Raw genomic sequence first — 17,868 nt, 5'->3', positions numbered from 1 at the left:
ACATGTGCCAGAGCCCTGAACAGGAAGTGCACCCATAGGAAGCACAGATGGGTTGGAATGATTAACTAATCAAATTATTGGACAAAAAAAAAATTGACAGATTAGTTGACTATTAAAATAATCAGTAATTACTCCACCCTTAGCCAGACTGTTACGTGGGTTTGTAGTTTATTGTGGACATCTTTATAAAAAAGTGAAAAACGGAATAAGAAAATTTAAATTTGCTAAACCAAAACCACCTATTGAAACTTCTTTTTACAATATGTCAAATTTTAGATTTAGATTCAATTTTGTCAATTTCCGACATTCTGTGTGCATTCTTTAGTTAAACCTACAGCTGAAAAAAAAGTAAATACAAAAAGTCTGTTTAGGACAAGGGAATATATACTTTACATTAAATATAAAAACGTTTAACACAAAATTGGGACTTAAAAAAACAGAGCAGCAGGAGCCACACGCTAAACACCTCTGCTTCAAGTTCACACCTTGAGGCCAAAACTGGGACTTTTACAAGGCAGTAAGTCACACATATGTGGGTGTCTGATGAATGTAGGGTTCGGGAGAGAAGGAAGGATGATGCACAAAAATATAGGTGGCTATAGATTCGGGATGGGCACCGAATATCAAATCTTTGGAGGTCTAGATAAAACTGGCAAATTAAAAAAAAAAAAGTGACATCACAAAACGTAGCTTTATAGGTTTCTAATTTTGGAAATCAAAGTAAAAATTGCCTGACACAGGCAACGGACAGGTAATGTTTGCCCTACTTGAATTCTATATACACAAGTTGGGTAAAATAAGCTTGTTTTATGAGCTTAACAAAATGACTCACAAACAGGGCGGAAAAAAAAAAAAAACAGTGTTGTGAAACAACAAGGCCTGTGGCAAAAGAGCAGTCAGTCTCTTGACAAACACTGTGCAGAACAGACAAAAAAAAATAAAGAAACCATTTTTCTTCTACCGTCTTCTGTGGACTTTATTACATGCTTTCTGTACAAGCAGCTTGCCAGGCAGGATTCCAACAAATTCTTACAGAAAGCTGAAAACCCCATATGTATGCATTGTGTTGCATTAAGCTAGGCATATTGCAGCCACACGGAAACCTTTCTAGACATGAAGTGTTAAACTAGTTAAACATTAAGTGTTAAACTAGTTTCTCTGGGGTTACTGCACTTGAAAGTCTGTAATAAAGCTTGGCTAACTATTCCTGCGGAGTCAGAAGTCTATGGAAAGACACCAGACCACTACTGAGTGACTAATATACAGCACTACTGTTCGTACCATGGACAGCTGTACTGTTGCCATGTGAATGTCTAACTAGAGAAAGGGCACGGACAACCATTAACCCCAAATAACTGCCTGACTCTTTCCCAGCAGCTGCAGAACAGAGGCCGAGTCAACGAGCAGGGCTTCAAACAGCACTGTCACTTTGACGAGTGGGTTTTCAGCTGCACTGATCTGTTCTGCAGACGCACAAGTGTCACATTCGAAAAATGACAACTTATCGGGAGAAAGCAGCAATTCAGGCACGACTCATCAGAACTTTAATTTTTATGGTGCAGTAACTGTCCACGCTTTTTTTTTTTTAACATCCTAACCCTCCCCTTTTGAGCGGTTCATTTTGCTACTGAAATATCGCTCATAAAAAGCGCACAAGTAGGCAATAACAACCGACAGTAAGTGCCGACATGCGTTTACACTCAATCACTGCTGGCGTTTCAAAGGCTGAAAAATGTATGTCAGGAAGCAGAGGATAAAATGCTAAGTGGTGATAAAATAGTTTTTTTCAGTCACACTCAGTATACTGATAAAAAAAAAAAATCAGATGTGTATTCAGGGCTCCAGTATTACACTGGTAATACTTCTGCAATCAACTTTCAATGCCTTTTATCAACACAATAATTAATGTAACAAGCAAATCGTATTGTTATGAAGAGGATGTGATGACACTATCTCTTGAAGATAATCTCTTTTTTTTCTGACAATAAGCAATTACATTAAAAAAAAAATATATATATATATATATATATATATATATATATATATATATATATATTAAGGTTTCCACTCCAGCTCCTATGCACAAAAACAAGACTCTGCTAAAAACAGTGGCTGAAAAGACAAATACAGAAAAACAAATGGATTTATTACAGACTTGTGAACAATGCAGTCATAATTACTCAGAACTTGGGCTCCAAGCATCCCAAACAAAAACATTTCATGATCCTTTTCCAAAATAAGTAATCTGACAATACAGATAAGGCATGAGCACTTTTTACAGCTAGAGTATTAAAAGGACCAGATACAATTTACTGGAGCATAAGCTGTTGTTGTCGTTTTCCTTTTGGCTGCTCCCTTCCACAGGGGTCAGTACAACAAGCAAACTTATTAATGACACTTCCTGGGCTCGAACCTGTAGCCTTGCTGCGGCACTGACCACCGAGCTACCACAGTCCCTTCACACCGCAGCCCTTACAAGGTCAATGGAGCGACTAGAAGGAGCTCAACACAGCAACAAGAGCACCAGAAAAGTTGAGTCAGCTTCTAACACTCAGAATATGTTTGCATTGTAACTAAGCATAAGCCAGTATGCAATTCTGACAGTGTAACCTTGAGGAAAGATATAGTCTCAAAGGTTTCCACATCATAAGAAACAAAACACAAGTCATCCCCTGAAACCTTAGTTGTTTTACACTGCTTTAAGCACATTTTCAGAGTGTTTGTTGCTGTTTACGCTGATGCTGCTGCAGTTCTACTCCTGAACTGGAGGTGTTGCTAAAGAGAAAAACAATACAGCTTCACAGCAGGAAGTCCAGCCATTAGAAGAGTTTTCCACTGTAAGAAAAAAAGGGAATCCCTTCTAAACCACCAGAGTCATCAGGTTGTTTTTGTTTTATTTTTAGTTTGTTCGTAACTCTAAAGTAATTGTGCCTATTGTGCACAATATTAGTCCTTCTCTTCTAATCTGCTATTTGTAAAGTAACGTCGAGAGCCTCAAGTTAATTAATGAGCCGAGTTCCTACCCTTCGTAGAGTCTGAAGCAGGCAGTATGTATCACCTGCTAACAGGCTAAATCTTCTAGCTTGTTACAAGCTGTTGTTTAAGACAGCATTATCTTGAAAAGATAGAGGGGTGTTCCTGGTAGACAAGCCATGACTGACTGAGTTTTAAACTAAATAAAATGTACAACCAATATGCAATGGTTTGTTTTTTGTTTTTTTTTTACAAATTAAGTTTAGGGTAAATCCCCACTTAGCCATTGTACACAACTGAATGATGACTCAGAGCAAATAAAAAAAAACAACAAAAAAAAAAATCACTCTTTACATTTGTCTGTTCTATTTTATTAAAAAGCATTTAAACTGTAGTAGCAGTATGATAGAAAAAATTTAAACTTTTGACAGACTGTGGTATACCTTAAAACCAGTAATCACACCCTGCCTAATTGTAACAGACTAAAAAACAGTGCATCTCAGTGTACACAAATCAACAAATTGTTTCAGTGTCAAACAGGGAAACGTAAAAACAAATAATAAATAAAAAATAAATCTTTGAAAAGATTTGAGAGTTTTGGACATTTTAAAGATATACTGTACTCGAATTACTTCAAAGAGATGTGTAATTTTGTTAAATATAAAATGTGTACACAAATTATGCTGCATGGATGTAATAATAATCTGAATTTTGTAGTTTGCACACATTTCTACCATATCATTGTTCACAGTGGAGCAATAAAACTGCACAGTTACAATGGTACAATACCTTCAACTGCAGTAAAACACCAAACACAAAAGCTGTGGCTACACAGTTGCGTGGGGGTTGTTAGGTGTTGTGCAATAAATAGCATCCCATCTGGAAAAGCACCATGGTGGTTGGGAAACAACTTGGTGCATTACTGCTACCTGAGGTAATGTTAGCATCATGTTACTACTAGGTGCCTGTGGGATACAAAGAAAAGACGGCTGCTTATCAAGATGACAACTGGCTTTTTTTCCCCCTTTAAACTTTTAACGATTCTAAATATTCTAAAATCACCACCCATGCCTAGTGTGGACGAATAACTGTACCAATTTTGGTTTTGTAGACAGATATAGATTTATGATTATGTAAAAGCTCTGACCTGCTGATACAGATTTCTTCTTTTAAATAACTATATTCAACATAATACAATTTTTTTAATTTTTAACTAAAATAAAAATTGTTCTTCTGTTGCGTCGATGAGCGCCACCCTACTGCAGTATAGTCAGTGAAATTCAGTTTGTTTAAGGCAGATTAAATTGCTGAGAGACGTCAGCAAAGCTTTCACACACCTCAACGCAATGTGGAGTTTGAAATGTCTGTTGTATAAATAATCATTTCATGTTAAAACCTCTCTGGATAATTTGAAATCGTTACTATAAATAATATTAACCAGAATATTTAGAAAGAAGTATTTGAACAAATAAAACCCAACTAAAAAGATTTTTTAATATTGTACTTTTGCTTTGCATTTCAGATTTTAGCTCTGTAACACTTATTTTGGGCACACATCAAAGCATTGCGGTGTACCACATTACAGCACATTTATTTATTTTTCACTGAAGCTCTCCATTTAAAATATATCGTCACTGTGTCTAAAGTATTATTTGAGAAAACACAACTCTGACTCAACGTTCGAGCTGTCAGATTAAGGCGTTTGTTCATTTTACTGTAGCTACACACCAACATCCTTCCTGCTGTGAACAATCATTAATTAAACATATTAAGAACAGAGGAGACATCACACATTTGAGAAAGAGGAGCTGCTGCACCGCAAGAAGCTCAATGGTAACCGAAAAACCCCTATTTCAGTAAAACAAAGAAAATGATCACCGTGGTGACATTTTAACTGTCTTTAACACCTTTTATTAGCGTCTTTAGAGCGATTAGCATTGCTAACTGCAACAACACTTTGTATAAATACACTTTACATTTGCTAGTTTCCCAACAGGCTACCAGCAGATCCTAAACCAAAGTGACTCAAGATAAAGGTTGATGCTCAAAAGGGTTAAACAGAGTAACTTTTCTGCTGCCTGTGCTGCCTCTGACCCTTACAGATAGTAATCCAACTACCTTTCAGTCTGTTCCAATCAGTAAAAACCCTCCACATGGAGACGGGCTGCTCCGAGTTCAACATAGCAGCTTAGCTATGGTGCATTCGCGGACCAGAAAAACATCTGAGTTTTGAGTGTCGAACCAGCCGATTACCGGTCCAGGCTGATCGAGCTGAAAACCAGCTGGTGCCGATCACAAGCAGACTCCCCGGTGCATCTCTGCTCATAAAATTTTACTCAACTCAGTTAGCAGTGTTCACACGTTGTCACAAGACTGTTGCTCAACATCAAAAAAAAAAAAAAAGGATCAGAATGATATCAGTTCCTCAACATAATCGCCAATGAGATAAAAAAAAAAAATAGTCAATGAGAGGCAGGCAGGTTTGTTCCCACCAAAAGCCTTTCCTGCAGCACTACCCTACTGGTTGTGGAGTAGGTACTAATGTGATTAGCATGTTGGCAGAGGCAAGTGACTCATTAGCAGCAGAGTACAGCACTGAGGTGGGTCATTCTGACACTGGAACTGAAAAGATGCAGATTTATAATTCAGATCAACTGCATTTCTCAAAATAAAAAGTTACTACGCTTGATTTTACAGTAATTTGAGGATACAGGACACTGAGACATATCAAAATGCCTCGTGAGATGAGTCAAATGTTTCCACTAGGAAATCAAAACAACTTATAGGTCGTGGATGTTCGATTAACCTCAGTTCACTCTGGGTTTTTAAATCATCACCCATCTGCTGTTTCACGCACTCTTTAAGACCTGTAGCTACACCTTTAAAAACAACCAAAAAATGGTTGCAGGTGGTGATCGTTCTGCCAACTCTAGGAGCAGCACGAAAATGTTTGATTAAAAAAAAATTTAAAAATTGCCTCTATACACCTTTGCTGCCATCACGACCGGCGGGGTCATCAGTTAACAGCATGTCCACAACCACCCCTAAAACTACAACCCTGAGCCGGCTGTGCTCGGGGTTTCAACGCGCCATGACCCAGAAAACTACAAGAGCACAAGTTTGCTTGCTTTGTTCTTGAACTGTCACTAGTATAAACAAACTCTCATCCTTCAGTTCTTTCGTCTACTTCTCGCTCTAAAAGGATGTCTGCTTTCAGCTTCTCCGGCGTCATCAATCTTCTCTTGTAGTGTCTGTCGAGCTAAAACTCAAAGTAAACAGGTTGCGTTCACCATACTATAATCTTCTATTTTATGTCAACATTCAATCTATTTTTTATACTGCAGGTTACAGAGTAAAAAAAAATAGAGCTCAGAGTATTCCTCCTACACATAGAAATGAGCTCCTTTGCTGCAGTACCATATTAAGTCTGATATATTCACACATTGGAGCATCCCAATATTTCACTTCACTACTAATAACACTAAAGCTGAATTTATGCTTCTCTAGCGAGTTGCCTTTCTGCTCCCTGCTCTAAATGCATACAGCGTGAGAACTAATTTATAGTTCAGCAGAGAATTTAACTCGTTGGCTTTAATGATACTGCTACCTCACTAAAAGAATGTGTTGTACTTTTTTCAGGTTGGGCTGCAATTTATCGTACGCTCGATGAACGGGCTTGACTTTGCTACTCTTTACGAGTGATTAAAATCGAGTTTTCAGATAGATCAAAAGTGCGCAAGATCACACCGCATACTTCTTGTTTTCATTCTCAAAAACTACAACACAATGAGGGGGGTGGGGGGAAGAGGTAGACAGAAAACAGACCAAGCTCTTTACAATTTCCGTTGTTTGTTACCAAGCAAGTGCATGCCACAACATCATAAGACAAAAGCCCGAATCTGCCCTAAGCTGCCGTGTGAAACAAAACATGGGCACTTTTTGTTTTCCTCAAACCAACTAGGAGAGTCTAGACCACTCGAGTTAAAGCCACGAGATTGCTTTTCTAGCTGTTTAGACAAAAAGTCCACACAGCAAAAATGTTTTTTATCACGGCCAATAAGCATCATGGTAATGGCACTGAAGCCAAAAGAAAACAACATGCACTCCCTGCAGCTACACAGCGTGATCTGTCCAAATCCATTACAGATTTTTTTCTGAAGTGTTGCTTTATTTGCTTGTATAGGGTCTTTACTCCTGAGATTAGCCGTTTTTCCTATTGATTTTCCGCAGCTGAGAAATTGCATGACGCTGTTTATCATGGCACGGCATGCGTTTCTTGTACAAATAAAAGATTCTGTTTCGTGACCTTGACAGATGAATGGGAAAATGAACAGGGGAGGGTAATAACCACTTCCTGCTGCCTGATTAGATCTGAAATTTGTCTTTTGTGTCAGACTGAATACAAAAAAATATAACCACTGGCCTTTTGACCATTATTTTAATACTCAAAATGAAAATGTTAACATTTACCCACGATACAGAAAGGCAGGAAATCATTCGATTATTACAGCCAGAGTTGCAGGTTAATTTTCAGTTGGTTAAACTGATTATCTTACATGACAACGGCTCTAAATTCAACCTTTTACTTAATTTTTTGGAGCAGTTTCAGTTGAGTCAATAATGTGGTTGGTGGTTTTGTTTTCTTTATGTAAGCAATAGTTGCTTTAATGGTAATATCCTTAAAACTAAACTTGATTAACCTCTAATTTTGTTTCTACGTGTGCCAACAGTGAGATTAATTCTGACCGATTTCTGTTAACAGGACAGATTAGGGAGAAACAACACTACTCTTCTAAAGTAACCACAGTTACAGTTGATCATTTTCTGGTGTAGTCTTCCCAAATTGTCTAATTTGTGGATGTTCTCTTATTAATTCATCAATATCAGAGGCGAGGCTGGTGTTGTCTGAGGAGCAGCGGCTTCCTTTGATTCCACAGATGACAGCGGATTCGGTGCTATGATTAGGGCAACAGGGACAGATCCTCCCACACACTGTCACCACGCTACGGTATTGATGCGCTCTGAAGCGCACATCACTTCTTCAAAGACCTTTCATGCTCTACACCAAGCTCAACATAAAATAAAACCACCATGACATTCCCTCTGCATCTTGTAGGACCTTACATTTAACTGCTTTCTTTCAACAAACAAACTGGTTTTCCCCACCATGGAAAAAGAGAAGAAAAAAAAAAGCCATCTTCTTTATATGCGTATAGCAATTATTTGTAGAACAACAATTACCATATGTATGTTGTACTGAAAAGATCACCAGTGTCAGGACCAAGTGGAGCGTGATTGGACTAATGAGGTCATGTTGCGTGTGAGCGGATGAACGAAGACAAAACTGAAAGCAATAGTGTGTTAAACATACTAATGCAATTTGACAGGTCTTTACTAATGCAGAAACAAACAAAACATTAAAAAAAACTCTGCTTGAATTGACCAATAATTGTGCCTTTTCTTTCTAAGAACACACAGAGAGTGACGCTTCCAAGCAAAAGTAAACAAGACTTTATTTCTGCAACACAAAAGCTATAAAGACAATATCTTTATGGTCGGTGTGGGGGTTAGAGCTGAATTTAACTTGGGCTCTCATCCCAGGAAAAGACACATCACCAATTTCTGGCAAAGCAACATCTGTGCAACAAGTATTCAGAGTGTTCTCTTTTTCCCGCTGTAATTAGCAATTTACAAATTAGAAATCCAATCTCTGCCATAAAGCCTTGTGCGTCCTTATCCTTTACAGCTTCACAGCTCAGAAACTGTCAAACCGTGCAGTCAACTTTAACAATGGCAACAGGAGACAAAAAGAAAACAAGTCCTCATAAACACTCTCAGATTTAAAATCTGCTTGGGCAGACAGCTGCCAAAGAAGAAGACAACTGCTATTTTAAAAAGATAAAAAAGAGCCGACATGTTTTACATGACAATTTCTCAGGTAAATAATTTGTTTAACGCGGCCATTCACTGCAAACTGCATATGAGCATCGCCATGTTAACCTGGGAGGTGAAATGGTAAGAGATCTACACTTATATAGTGCCTTTTCAACCCTCACCACGGTTCTGCAAAAGGGCTTTATAAGATTTCTCATTAACTCATACATTGCTTTATATTCTACATTTGACATGCTCCATATGCAGCACTTCTCCATTCTCGCTCATACACCGATAAATACTGCATGTGTCTGGACCACTGAATCTAAATTCATTGGAGATTATCTGTGTGTTAGCTATGAAGTGGCAGAACGACGACAACAAAAACCGAGCACTAGACTGTGCTGTTAGCGTGAAACCCCTACTACTAATTAACTCTTTACCAATCATGAAACAATTAAATTGCCCATCAAGATAACGCCATCACATGACCCGCGTTCCAAAATGCAGCAAAGTCATTTATTTTAATGTGAAGATGTACAAAAGCAACATTTCCCCATTTGCTAAGCTTAAGAAATCATGACCGAATTATGTATGTTATGTAATTTTAGCAAATAAGAGACAATGAAAATAGAAACTATACATCTTTCTTTTGACTTTATCAGAAATAAAATCAGGAGGTACACTCAAAGATATAGGCACATTATTTCTAACAGGATTGTGGTAATTATAAAGATAAAATCAAATTCATTCCAATAATTTAGTTTTATACAATTTTACAGTAAAACATACATTTTGAAAAGTATTTAAAAATTGCTTCCTAAAACATACAATAAAAAAGGTATAGTTATCCTTTTTTTTCTTCTATTACACACGAAAATATGGCAACAAACATATCGTTCCTGTATTTATGCACCTTTTAAACTCCTGAACTGTCAAATGATGGTTACGTTGACCCAGTTTGCCAGACATTCACAGATTCTGGTAGATTCACTGATTTTAAACAGTTAATTTTCTGTGCTCTCAATTAAAAATTGAGCCGGTATGAATGCTGAAACTAATTGTGCTTAATTTGATGCTCGCATTTTATTTTTTTGATTTTAACAATTGCCTCACCACACACTGAACATACAACAAAAAGCAGGTTATAAACTCTCCAAAAGGGAGAATTAATACCCGAGCCCATCAAGTCTGAAAGAAAACTCATTTCCCCCCCCCTCCACTCAACTGTTCTCTTTTTAGAGACAGCCATGCTGATTTTCTTCATTGACTTATGGTCTTGCTTTGTGGTCTTGTGTGTCTACCTCTCCACTGGATTGTGTGTGTACGTGCAGAGACAAAAAGCCAGCAGAGTCCTGCTGACAACCACGGTAATCACTGCACCGTGACTGTCACTGAGGCGAGAAAAGCTCTGCGGCTTGAAATGGACCACCATAAATGTGAGAAAACTATGAAGAGCTCAAAACAGAAAATATAAATAATCGGTCTGAGTTTGGATATGACGACATCTGGGTTTGGATCCAGACCACACTGCAGCAGTAAGTAACCTCTGGAGTAAATAACTAAGCCCTAATGGGGCTCAGATATCTACAAAGATAAATCAGATCAAAAGGACAACAAGCTGCATTGTTTTGTTTTGTTTTTTAAATCCTCAATCCAATAAGATACTACGCAGTTTTCCTTTCTGGAATCTTGTCATGTACGTTGTGTTGTTTTTCTGTTGAAGCTAAAGTGTTGGTTGGAGCTTCTCTGTAGTGCACAAAGAAATCAAAATAAAAAGGAGCCTCTAAATAAATAAATCTAAGCCTTGAGGAAGAACTGTGTGTTTTTTCCAATGACAAGGATTCTCAACTAACCTAATGGCACGATCTAAAGCACGAGACGTAACAAACTCGCAACTTCTGTGATTTCAGCAGTGCTTGTGCTTATTGATTCCCAGATATTTTGTCTTTTCCAAAGTAAAAACCAAGGGCAGCACTTCATATGACAAAACATACACACGATTCCAAACGAAACCTTCAATCGAGTGATTTCTAACGTGCCTGAAAACCTTCAAACGAGCAGCAAACTTTAAATATAAAGGCCAAATCCCTTCTTAGCTTGCTTTCAGATGCTGTGCGGCCATGAGATGATGGCAGCCTTACAAAGCCAACATAATCCTCCTGTCCTGGACTAATCTAATGCCTTAGCCCTCTAAACAAACACTACTAAACGCTCTTGTTGCACACCGTTTCTTTTGATATCCAATCCAAAAGGAGAATAGATATAAAATAGCAAAATGCTGGTCAAAATGATCACAATGGAGGGTTTTTATTGGTTTTTGTGGGATGTTGAGTTTTAAAATGTACCAGTCAAATATATAAAAAAACATGTATATTTGGTAAATAAAAATCTGCACCGAAGTTCAGAAACACAGCTGAGAGAAAGCCATAAAGCCATCGGATACATTATTCACTTTTACAGCTGCATGTCAGCAGCTTGTTTATCACAAACATCACTGTGTTGAATAAGGAAATAGGAATTTCCTCAAGTGACACTGCTCCTGTGTTCACCATAGTGTTAAATTTCACTTCACAACTGATGGCTCTGTTAGACTACATAAAACATGTCTGGCAAGGTACAACAAAACTCCTTCCACTGTTTAATGATACAAACAAATTACTGCTTTAAAAAATGATCAGGTGAAGAGAAATTTGCTTTGAAAATGTAGTCAAATAGAAATGGGGCAGCTGTCTTTGAGACGGTGAAAAGGTTGAATTTTCTTTGGTAGAAAAGATGCAAAAGACAGGGTTTGATCTGAAGAGGCACGACTAACAGAAGCACCAGAGACACTATGTGAATTAAATCAATTTTAGTGAAAAATCTTCCGAGTATGACATTACCATCTTTTGTATCATTCTAGTATGACAAGTACATGAGAAGAATGTGGAATAAATCCAAAGATAAAACACCCTTACATGTAAACTTCAGGGATAGATAAGTCAGTAAAGATTACATACAGGCTCTGTAAAACTAATCATTACAGGTACAGATAAAATACAGAAAACTTTCATTTTATATGGCCAAATGAACTGACATCCACCCCACTTGACTGGTGTGACAATCCAGGTTCTCACATTATTTGTGTATTTAATGTTCTTTTAACCTCACGTGTTATTGCCTGCTTTGTAGTCAATACATCCTGTATGTCACAAAATAAGTACAATCTGCTCTGCAAGGCTGCGTACCAAGCCTGCATACTGAGCAACCCTGATGCAGATGTCTGCTGACCTCTTTGACAAAAACAAACTAAGTACAACAAAACTCAAAGTCTGGCGCTGACTGACTGGTATCTTAAGAACTTCCAATTTGTTCCTAAAAACCGATTAAATGCTTACAGAACATTAGTGGCACATATTGCACAACACCTAGGACCAAAGAAAAACAAGAAAATGAAGCGAATGTCATTTAATAGCTTTTGGTAAAGTGTTTTTTCACAATTAAACAAAGTGGCCAACTTTATATTTAAAATAAAATGTAGCACTACTCTTTAAGGAAAATTAGAAAGTTGATCTTTCTCATTGATTTAAAGTTAATTTAGTGTTAAGTAAATAATAAAAGGGTAGAATAATTCACAAGAGTCACAAGTCAGATCAGTTCACAGTTTTGGAGTTTGGTGGTTTTTTTTTTAAATTATTATGATTCTGTAAGCACTCCAGAAAAATAGAGGGGCCTATGAAATCCATTTCATTTCTCCCCAAACGCAGTTCAGTTTGTTTTTCCTCTAAAGTACACGTTTTATGATGTTACCACCACAGTCATTTGTGTTTTTGTATGTAGAATGCGTTTTTGTTAAAACAAAAGTGTTTCACAAATGAACTTTAAAATTTACTCTATATTTCATAATAATTACATTAAATACAGTGTTTTTATTGCATTGTTATATCATATCTGTTGATTTGTAGACGACCTATTTTTTCCAGCCAGACGTTCTTCTGCCTTCATTATGCTGTTTTAACATAACATCTTAGTTCACACTGCACGTCTTAATGCTCAATTCCAAATTTTTGCTCAAACCTCAGTACCACATATGGAAAAGTCCTGGGTCAGATATGAAACAAAAATCAAATGTGTCACGTTCACACTGGCATGAAAAATCCTGATACGTGTCGCAGAGGGGCAAATAAATCAGACTTGGGTCGCATTTGCCTGCAGTGTGAATGTAGTTTACTATAATCTTTGTGTTTAATGATAGATTTTGTCATTTCTAGACGTTTGGGCGGACCTACTTGTCGCAACATTCAGTAACGTGTTACGAACTTGAACAGATAAGTTCACTTATTTTAAACCTGATTTCAATGAACAGCTTGGGCGTGTGGTAAACTACAAGTTGTCTAAAAGAAGCTTTCCTGAAGCAGCAGTGGATTTTAAATATTTGCTGGTGTTAAAACTTAAACTAATCTCCCACATGGGTCCCTTAGATTAGTTATGTTGGACCAAAAACAAACAAACAACAACAAAAAATTAGAACACCAAGGCTTTCTTGATGTTAGGAGATTCAGTGCTGAATTTTCAACCCATCACAGATGAGAAACATACTTAAAGTGTTATCAGCCTGTAAAAGCACCAGTGCTCAGTGATTCACACACTGGTGACTTTTTTCATTAATGTTCCTCACACTTCATTCAAACATTGCTGCTAAAGTGACAAAATGAGCACACAGGATTCGTCATTAACACAACATTAAACGGTGCATTAGGAACGGTAGTCGAAAATATCAAAGACCTTAAAGTTAGTTTTCTCACAACAACGTCATACGATCATTGTAATTCATACTGTGCGCAGCGGGAGCAGGAAACACAAGGGCACTGACTGAAAGCATCAAAATAGCTACTTTATACAAGCTGGAGCTAACAATTTTACATTTCTGAAAACTACTAGGTAAAAGCCAGTGACAACTATTCAATTATTTTTCAAATATCACCCTATCCCTCGTCTCCACACAGAAAAACATTGAAATAAAAATTTTTAAAAATCCATGCTTTTCACAACACGTGGATTATTTCGTCCATTACCCAAGCAGAGCTAATTAAAATAACGCAGAAACTGCCAACATAACAAAATGTTTCTTACGTTAGTCAAATATGCAATAAACTAAAAGCATATCCACAAAGGCGGTACTGGAATGAACATTAATTTACAGCGTTCATCTCAATGAGGACCAACCTTGTCATTAAAGACTAACACACACACAATTTAGGACTACTAGCTGCTTCATATTTTTGTTTAAAAATGGCCGTGTCCAATTGGTCAGGATGATTACAGTCCATTTACTACAAGTCTCGCCATTCAAATCACCCTCTCTGGAACACAGGGGTCAGGAGCGTACAATTATCTTTGCTAATTCTGCTAATTTAATGCGACTCCTGTGCCTTGAAAAGCACCATGGGAGGTTAGGAAACAACTTTTCGCACCACCAACACCTAGTCACCTGATCACAGACTGTCAACACTAAATCCCACCACTGAGCCGCTGTTTACTGTTACATATAATCGGCTGTTTGGCTCTGTCACTAACGTGCTTAGCGGCTCAGCGGTGTAACAGTGGCTGGTTGACTCCTAAATAAAATCACACCAACATGGTAAGTAGCCTCAGCTTCAGCCGTAAAGTGCTTTGTGCAAACACTGGACAGCTAAAACTGTTCGCCAAACTCCTAAGCTGCTTTGTCTCAAGGATTCACTTTAATGGAATTGTACCAATTACGAACCTTTTTCTGATCCATTCCTAATATTCTATTGCTACATTTATTTGTAACACCGCTTGACTTGTTTCTTTTTCTCCAGTTTTTGAGTCATGCTGGGTTTTTTTATTATTATTGTCTCTATTACACATATAAAGCCAAGGCTTTGTTTTTCTGGGTATTGTTCCATTTTGGTAAATGTGAGGAAAACCTGAAACACAAACAAAAAAAAAAAGCTGCTGTTTACAGTGCAAAATGCATTTAGAAACGAGGACAGTGCTGGGGTAAGCATTCAACTTGCTTGGCCAATCAATATGTACTTAGAACTGGACAAATTACATCCTCTAGTGTAGTATCATGTCAAAAGAAAAACTGCCTACTTTGAAGCAGGAGCTGGAAAAAAGAAAGACGCTATAAATGCAGTTCTAAAAAGTGGAAACAGGCAGAGTTATAGTTACAGATTGTTGAAGAAACTATGGAGGTTCATAGGGTCCAAAAACACAATAGATTCATAAATAATTGGAAATGTTTACTTTTAACATAAATAATAATATAAAATTTTACAAGCTGGACCCATTTCATGAAGTGTAGATTTGTGGTTTGAGATAGACTCGAAGCTGAGGTTGAAAAACACTTGACTAGTCTTCAATGTGGTACTGCCATATACCATAGAGGAGCTTAAAACCACAGGGTTAGGCCTAAGTAGTCTTTTTTTTAAAGTTCTTTAATTAAATGACTCCCTTTACCAGTCCTACAACATAAATCAAGAAAAACAGACACGTCACACTTCTCCTCATGTCAGAAAGCCCCCCAAACAAGACATGTTTGACCAGTAGGAGCCACCATTTTGTGAGAATTAAAGTTTCAGTGCACGGGGCTTCGTTTAAAAAAAATCTAAAAAAACATAATCAGCACCAGAGCAGCGGTGTTCAGCACCAGGTCTTACATTTCGGTGCTAGTCCCAGAAAGGAAACACGTGTGCAGAGAAGTGACACGATTTACGAAACGTTTCGTTTTCGGCTTCTCTTTCCAGGCCATTCCACTCAGGACCCCCCTGGGGTCCACGGTACCCAGCTTGGGAACCTCTTCCCCTGCTGGAATCTGCACCCTTCCAGCCCTGTCGTCGTAACACCGTGTTCCCAAACACACAGAGGAACATGATCGGTGCGGGCAGACGTGTGTTGTTTTACAGTTAATAAATGTTATTATCCCCGAAGGGGTGGTGGAGGAGGGGAGGAGGATGGCTGACTGTAACGTCCCTCCAAGCTAAACAAATGCAGTTAGCAAAGCTTGAGCAGCACTCGAATGTAGCTCCCCGAACACCGCACGTTTTCAGGCCAAGCAGAAGCCCCAAAAAGGGCAGGGGAAAAAAAGGAGCTAACACGGGTCTGTGTGTCGAGCTAACGTGAGTGTAACCTTAGGTAGCTGGCAGCAGTGAAACAATGAGCTCAGAGTGCAGTCAGTCAACCTTGGCTAGCAGCTCGCTGCTGCATGCTGTGTCGGCTAAATGCACGCAAGGCTAACGTTAAATGGCTAACGAGTGTTAGCACTGTTAACAATGACAGTAAACGGCGGAGGGAGAAAAAAAACGGACAAACTTACCGACTTAGCTAAACAATTCTATTCCAAACCGTCGTCCGTCCATGGCGGCGTGTGCTCCGTAAAAAAGAACAAGTCGGCGTAAGGCGGCCGAGTTGTGATAAAATGAAAGAAAGCGCTTTAAAAATCAAATCTGAAGCAGCAGAAACCAGTGGCAGCGCACTCCCCCAGACATCCAACACAAGAGAGGAGGGGAGGCCAGCGATTCACTGGACTTCTGCCATCACACTTCGAGGCGCATCGTCCACGGCGAGAGCAGCCGAGTCCCAACACGCATTTTCTAGCGCCGCGGTCTCGAGCCCGAACCGAGTCCGCTCCTCTCCCCGCGACCTTCTCGCTAATTAAATCCACCGCGAGCGGCTTCCCGTCCAGGTTAATTCCTCCTCCGCCGTTCGCCGTTTCCGGACGAGTACCGCGCTGGTTTCTTCGTGTGGGAACCGATACAATGTAGTCAGGCAGTGGCAGCGGCAGCCGGGGCGGTTAGGAAAGCCAGGACAGGAAGTGTTTCCCGCCGGACCGGACTGCCAAACACTCCACTCCACACAGAGCCAACGGAGAGGAAGAGGCGGAACTGGATTCACCGAACCGGACCGGGCCGGGCTGAAAACCCACCCAGTCAGCCCTGGCTTCAGAAACACAGAGGCCATGAGTTCAAGATCGCCTCCACCCTCGATTTTAAAACCATAGCAGCGTCAAAATGTGCAATTCTTCAATGTTTTGGATTTGAATTTCTTCGTGTATGTGTATCCTCCAATACGCATCATTTGCTACCAAAAGGTCTACAACATAATTTGGATTTAATGAACGGAATCAGCCGAGTCGGGTTTTGTTGCCAACAACGACGAGTCGTTTGTTTACATTCAAACATTTGGCCATTTTCCCCTGCTTTGGCCCACATCTTAGTGCCTACCCGACCAGGGGTTCCAAGCCAGCAGAGTCTGGCTGAAGATTTGACATAGGCAGACTGTAGGCCATTGACTGGCCATTTTTTTAAACCTCGCAACTGCAGCATTTCTTTTGTTATATTATATATATTTTTATAAAGTAAATATCTATTGAAACCGTAGCATGTAAACCAGGGGTGGGCAACCCTGGTCCTTGAGTGCCACTATCCTGCATGTTTTACTTGTTTCTCTGCTCCAACACACCTGATTCAGTGGTTTAATTACCTCCTCATGTTCTGCAGAAGCCTGTTATTCACCCATTGATTCAAATCAGGTGTGTTGGAGCAGAGAAACAAGTAAAACCTGCAGGATGCCTACCCTTGATATAAACCAACATTGTGGTACTGTGAGGAGGTGTAGATGTTTCCATGCTCATTGGCTAGACCAAATGGACTCAATTAAAGGGCAATTAGATGTCCTTCACTCGGTGAAACCATGGCAGAGAATGATTAGCATTTCGTGACTTTATTCACTTCTTCATCCATTGGCGGTAAGCTCCGCTGTTGTGCCATGACGACTCGCCTGCACTAAGACGGTATTCGGTCATATTGAAAATCACAGAGGCCGTGTAGAGTCTGGTAGAGGGAAATAAGGGCCGTGGTGAGACTGGACAATCATTGAGTACATTTCGGACGGCCTCTGCACGCTTCGGATCGTGAGTCTGTAAAATAATACCCAGATGTAAACAGAGTCGGAGGGAGAACGACAGAATCAGAGATCCCAGGTCGAAAGAGAAAAAGGTGAATTTCTCCCTTCTTC

At 39.0% G+C, this 17,868-nt stretch overlaps 1 protein-coding gene across 2 annotated transcripts in view; it reads right to left on the bottom strand.

The window, feature by feature from the left end:
* Positions 1–16,641, bottom strand: part of LOC108234790 (zinc finger protein 609) — an 84,319-nt gene extending 67,678 nt beyond the window's left edge. Inside the window, exon 1 of one of the 2 annotated variants that reach the window (XM_017414250.3) lies at positions 16,169–16,641. The gene's annotated coding sequence lies outside the window, so the exon portion shown is untranslated. The remainder of the gene's footprint in view (positions 1–16,168) is intronic. The other variant, XM_017414251.3, reaches the window with a different exon arrangement.
* Positions 16,642–17,868: the final 1,227 nt, after the last annotated feature.

The sequence above is a fragment of the Kryptolebias marmoratus genome, linkage group LG15 (genome assembly GCF_001649575.2).
Source record: "Kryptolebias marmoratus isolate JLee-2015 linkage group LG15, ASM164957v2, whole genome shotgun sequence".
Taxonomy (NCBI): Eukaryota; Metazoa; Chordata; class Actinopteri; order Cyprinodontiformes; family Rivulidae; genus Kryptolebias; species Kryptolebias marmoratus.
The sequence above is the reverse complement of the archived record's forward strand: the minus strand, read 5'-3'. Positions and strand labels throughout refer to the sequence as shown.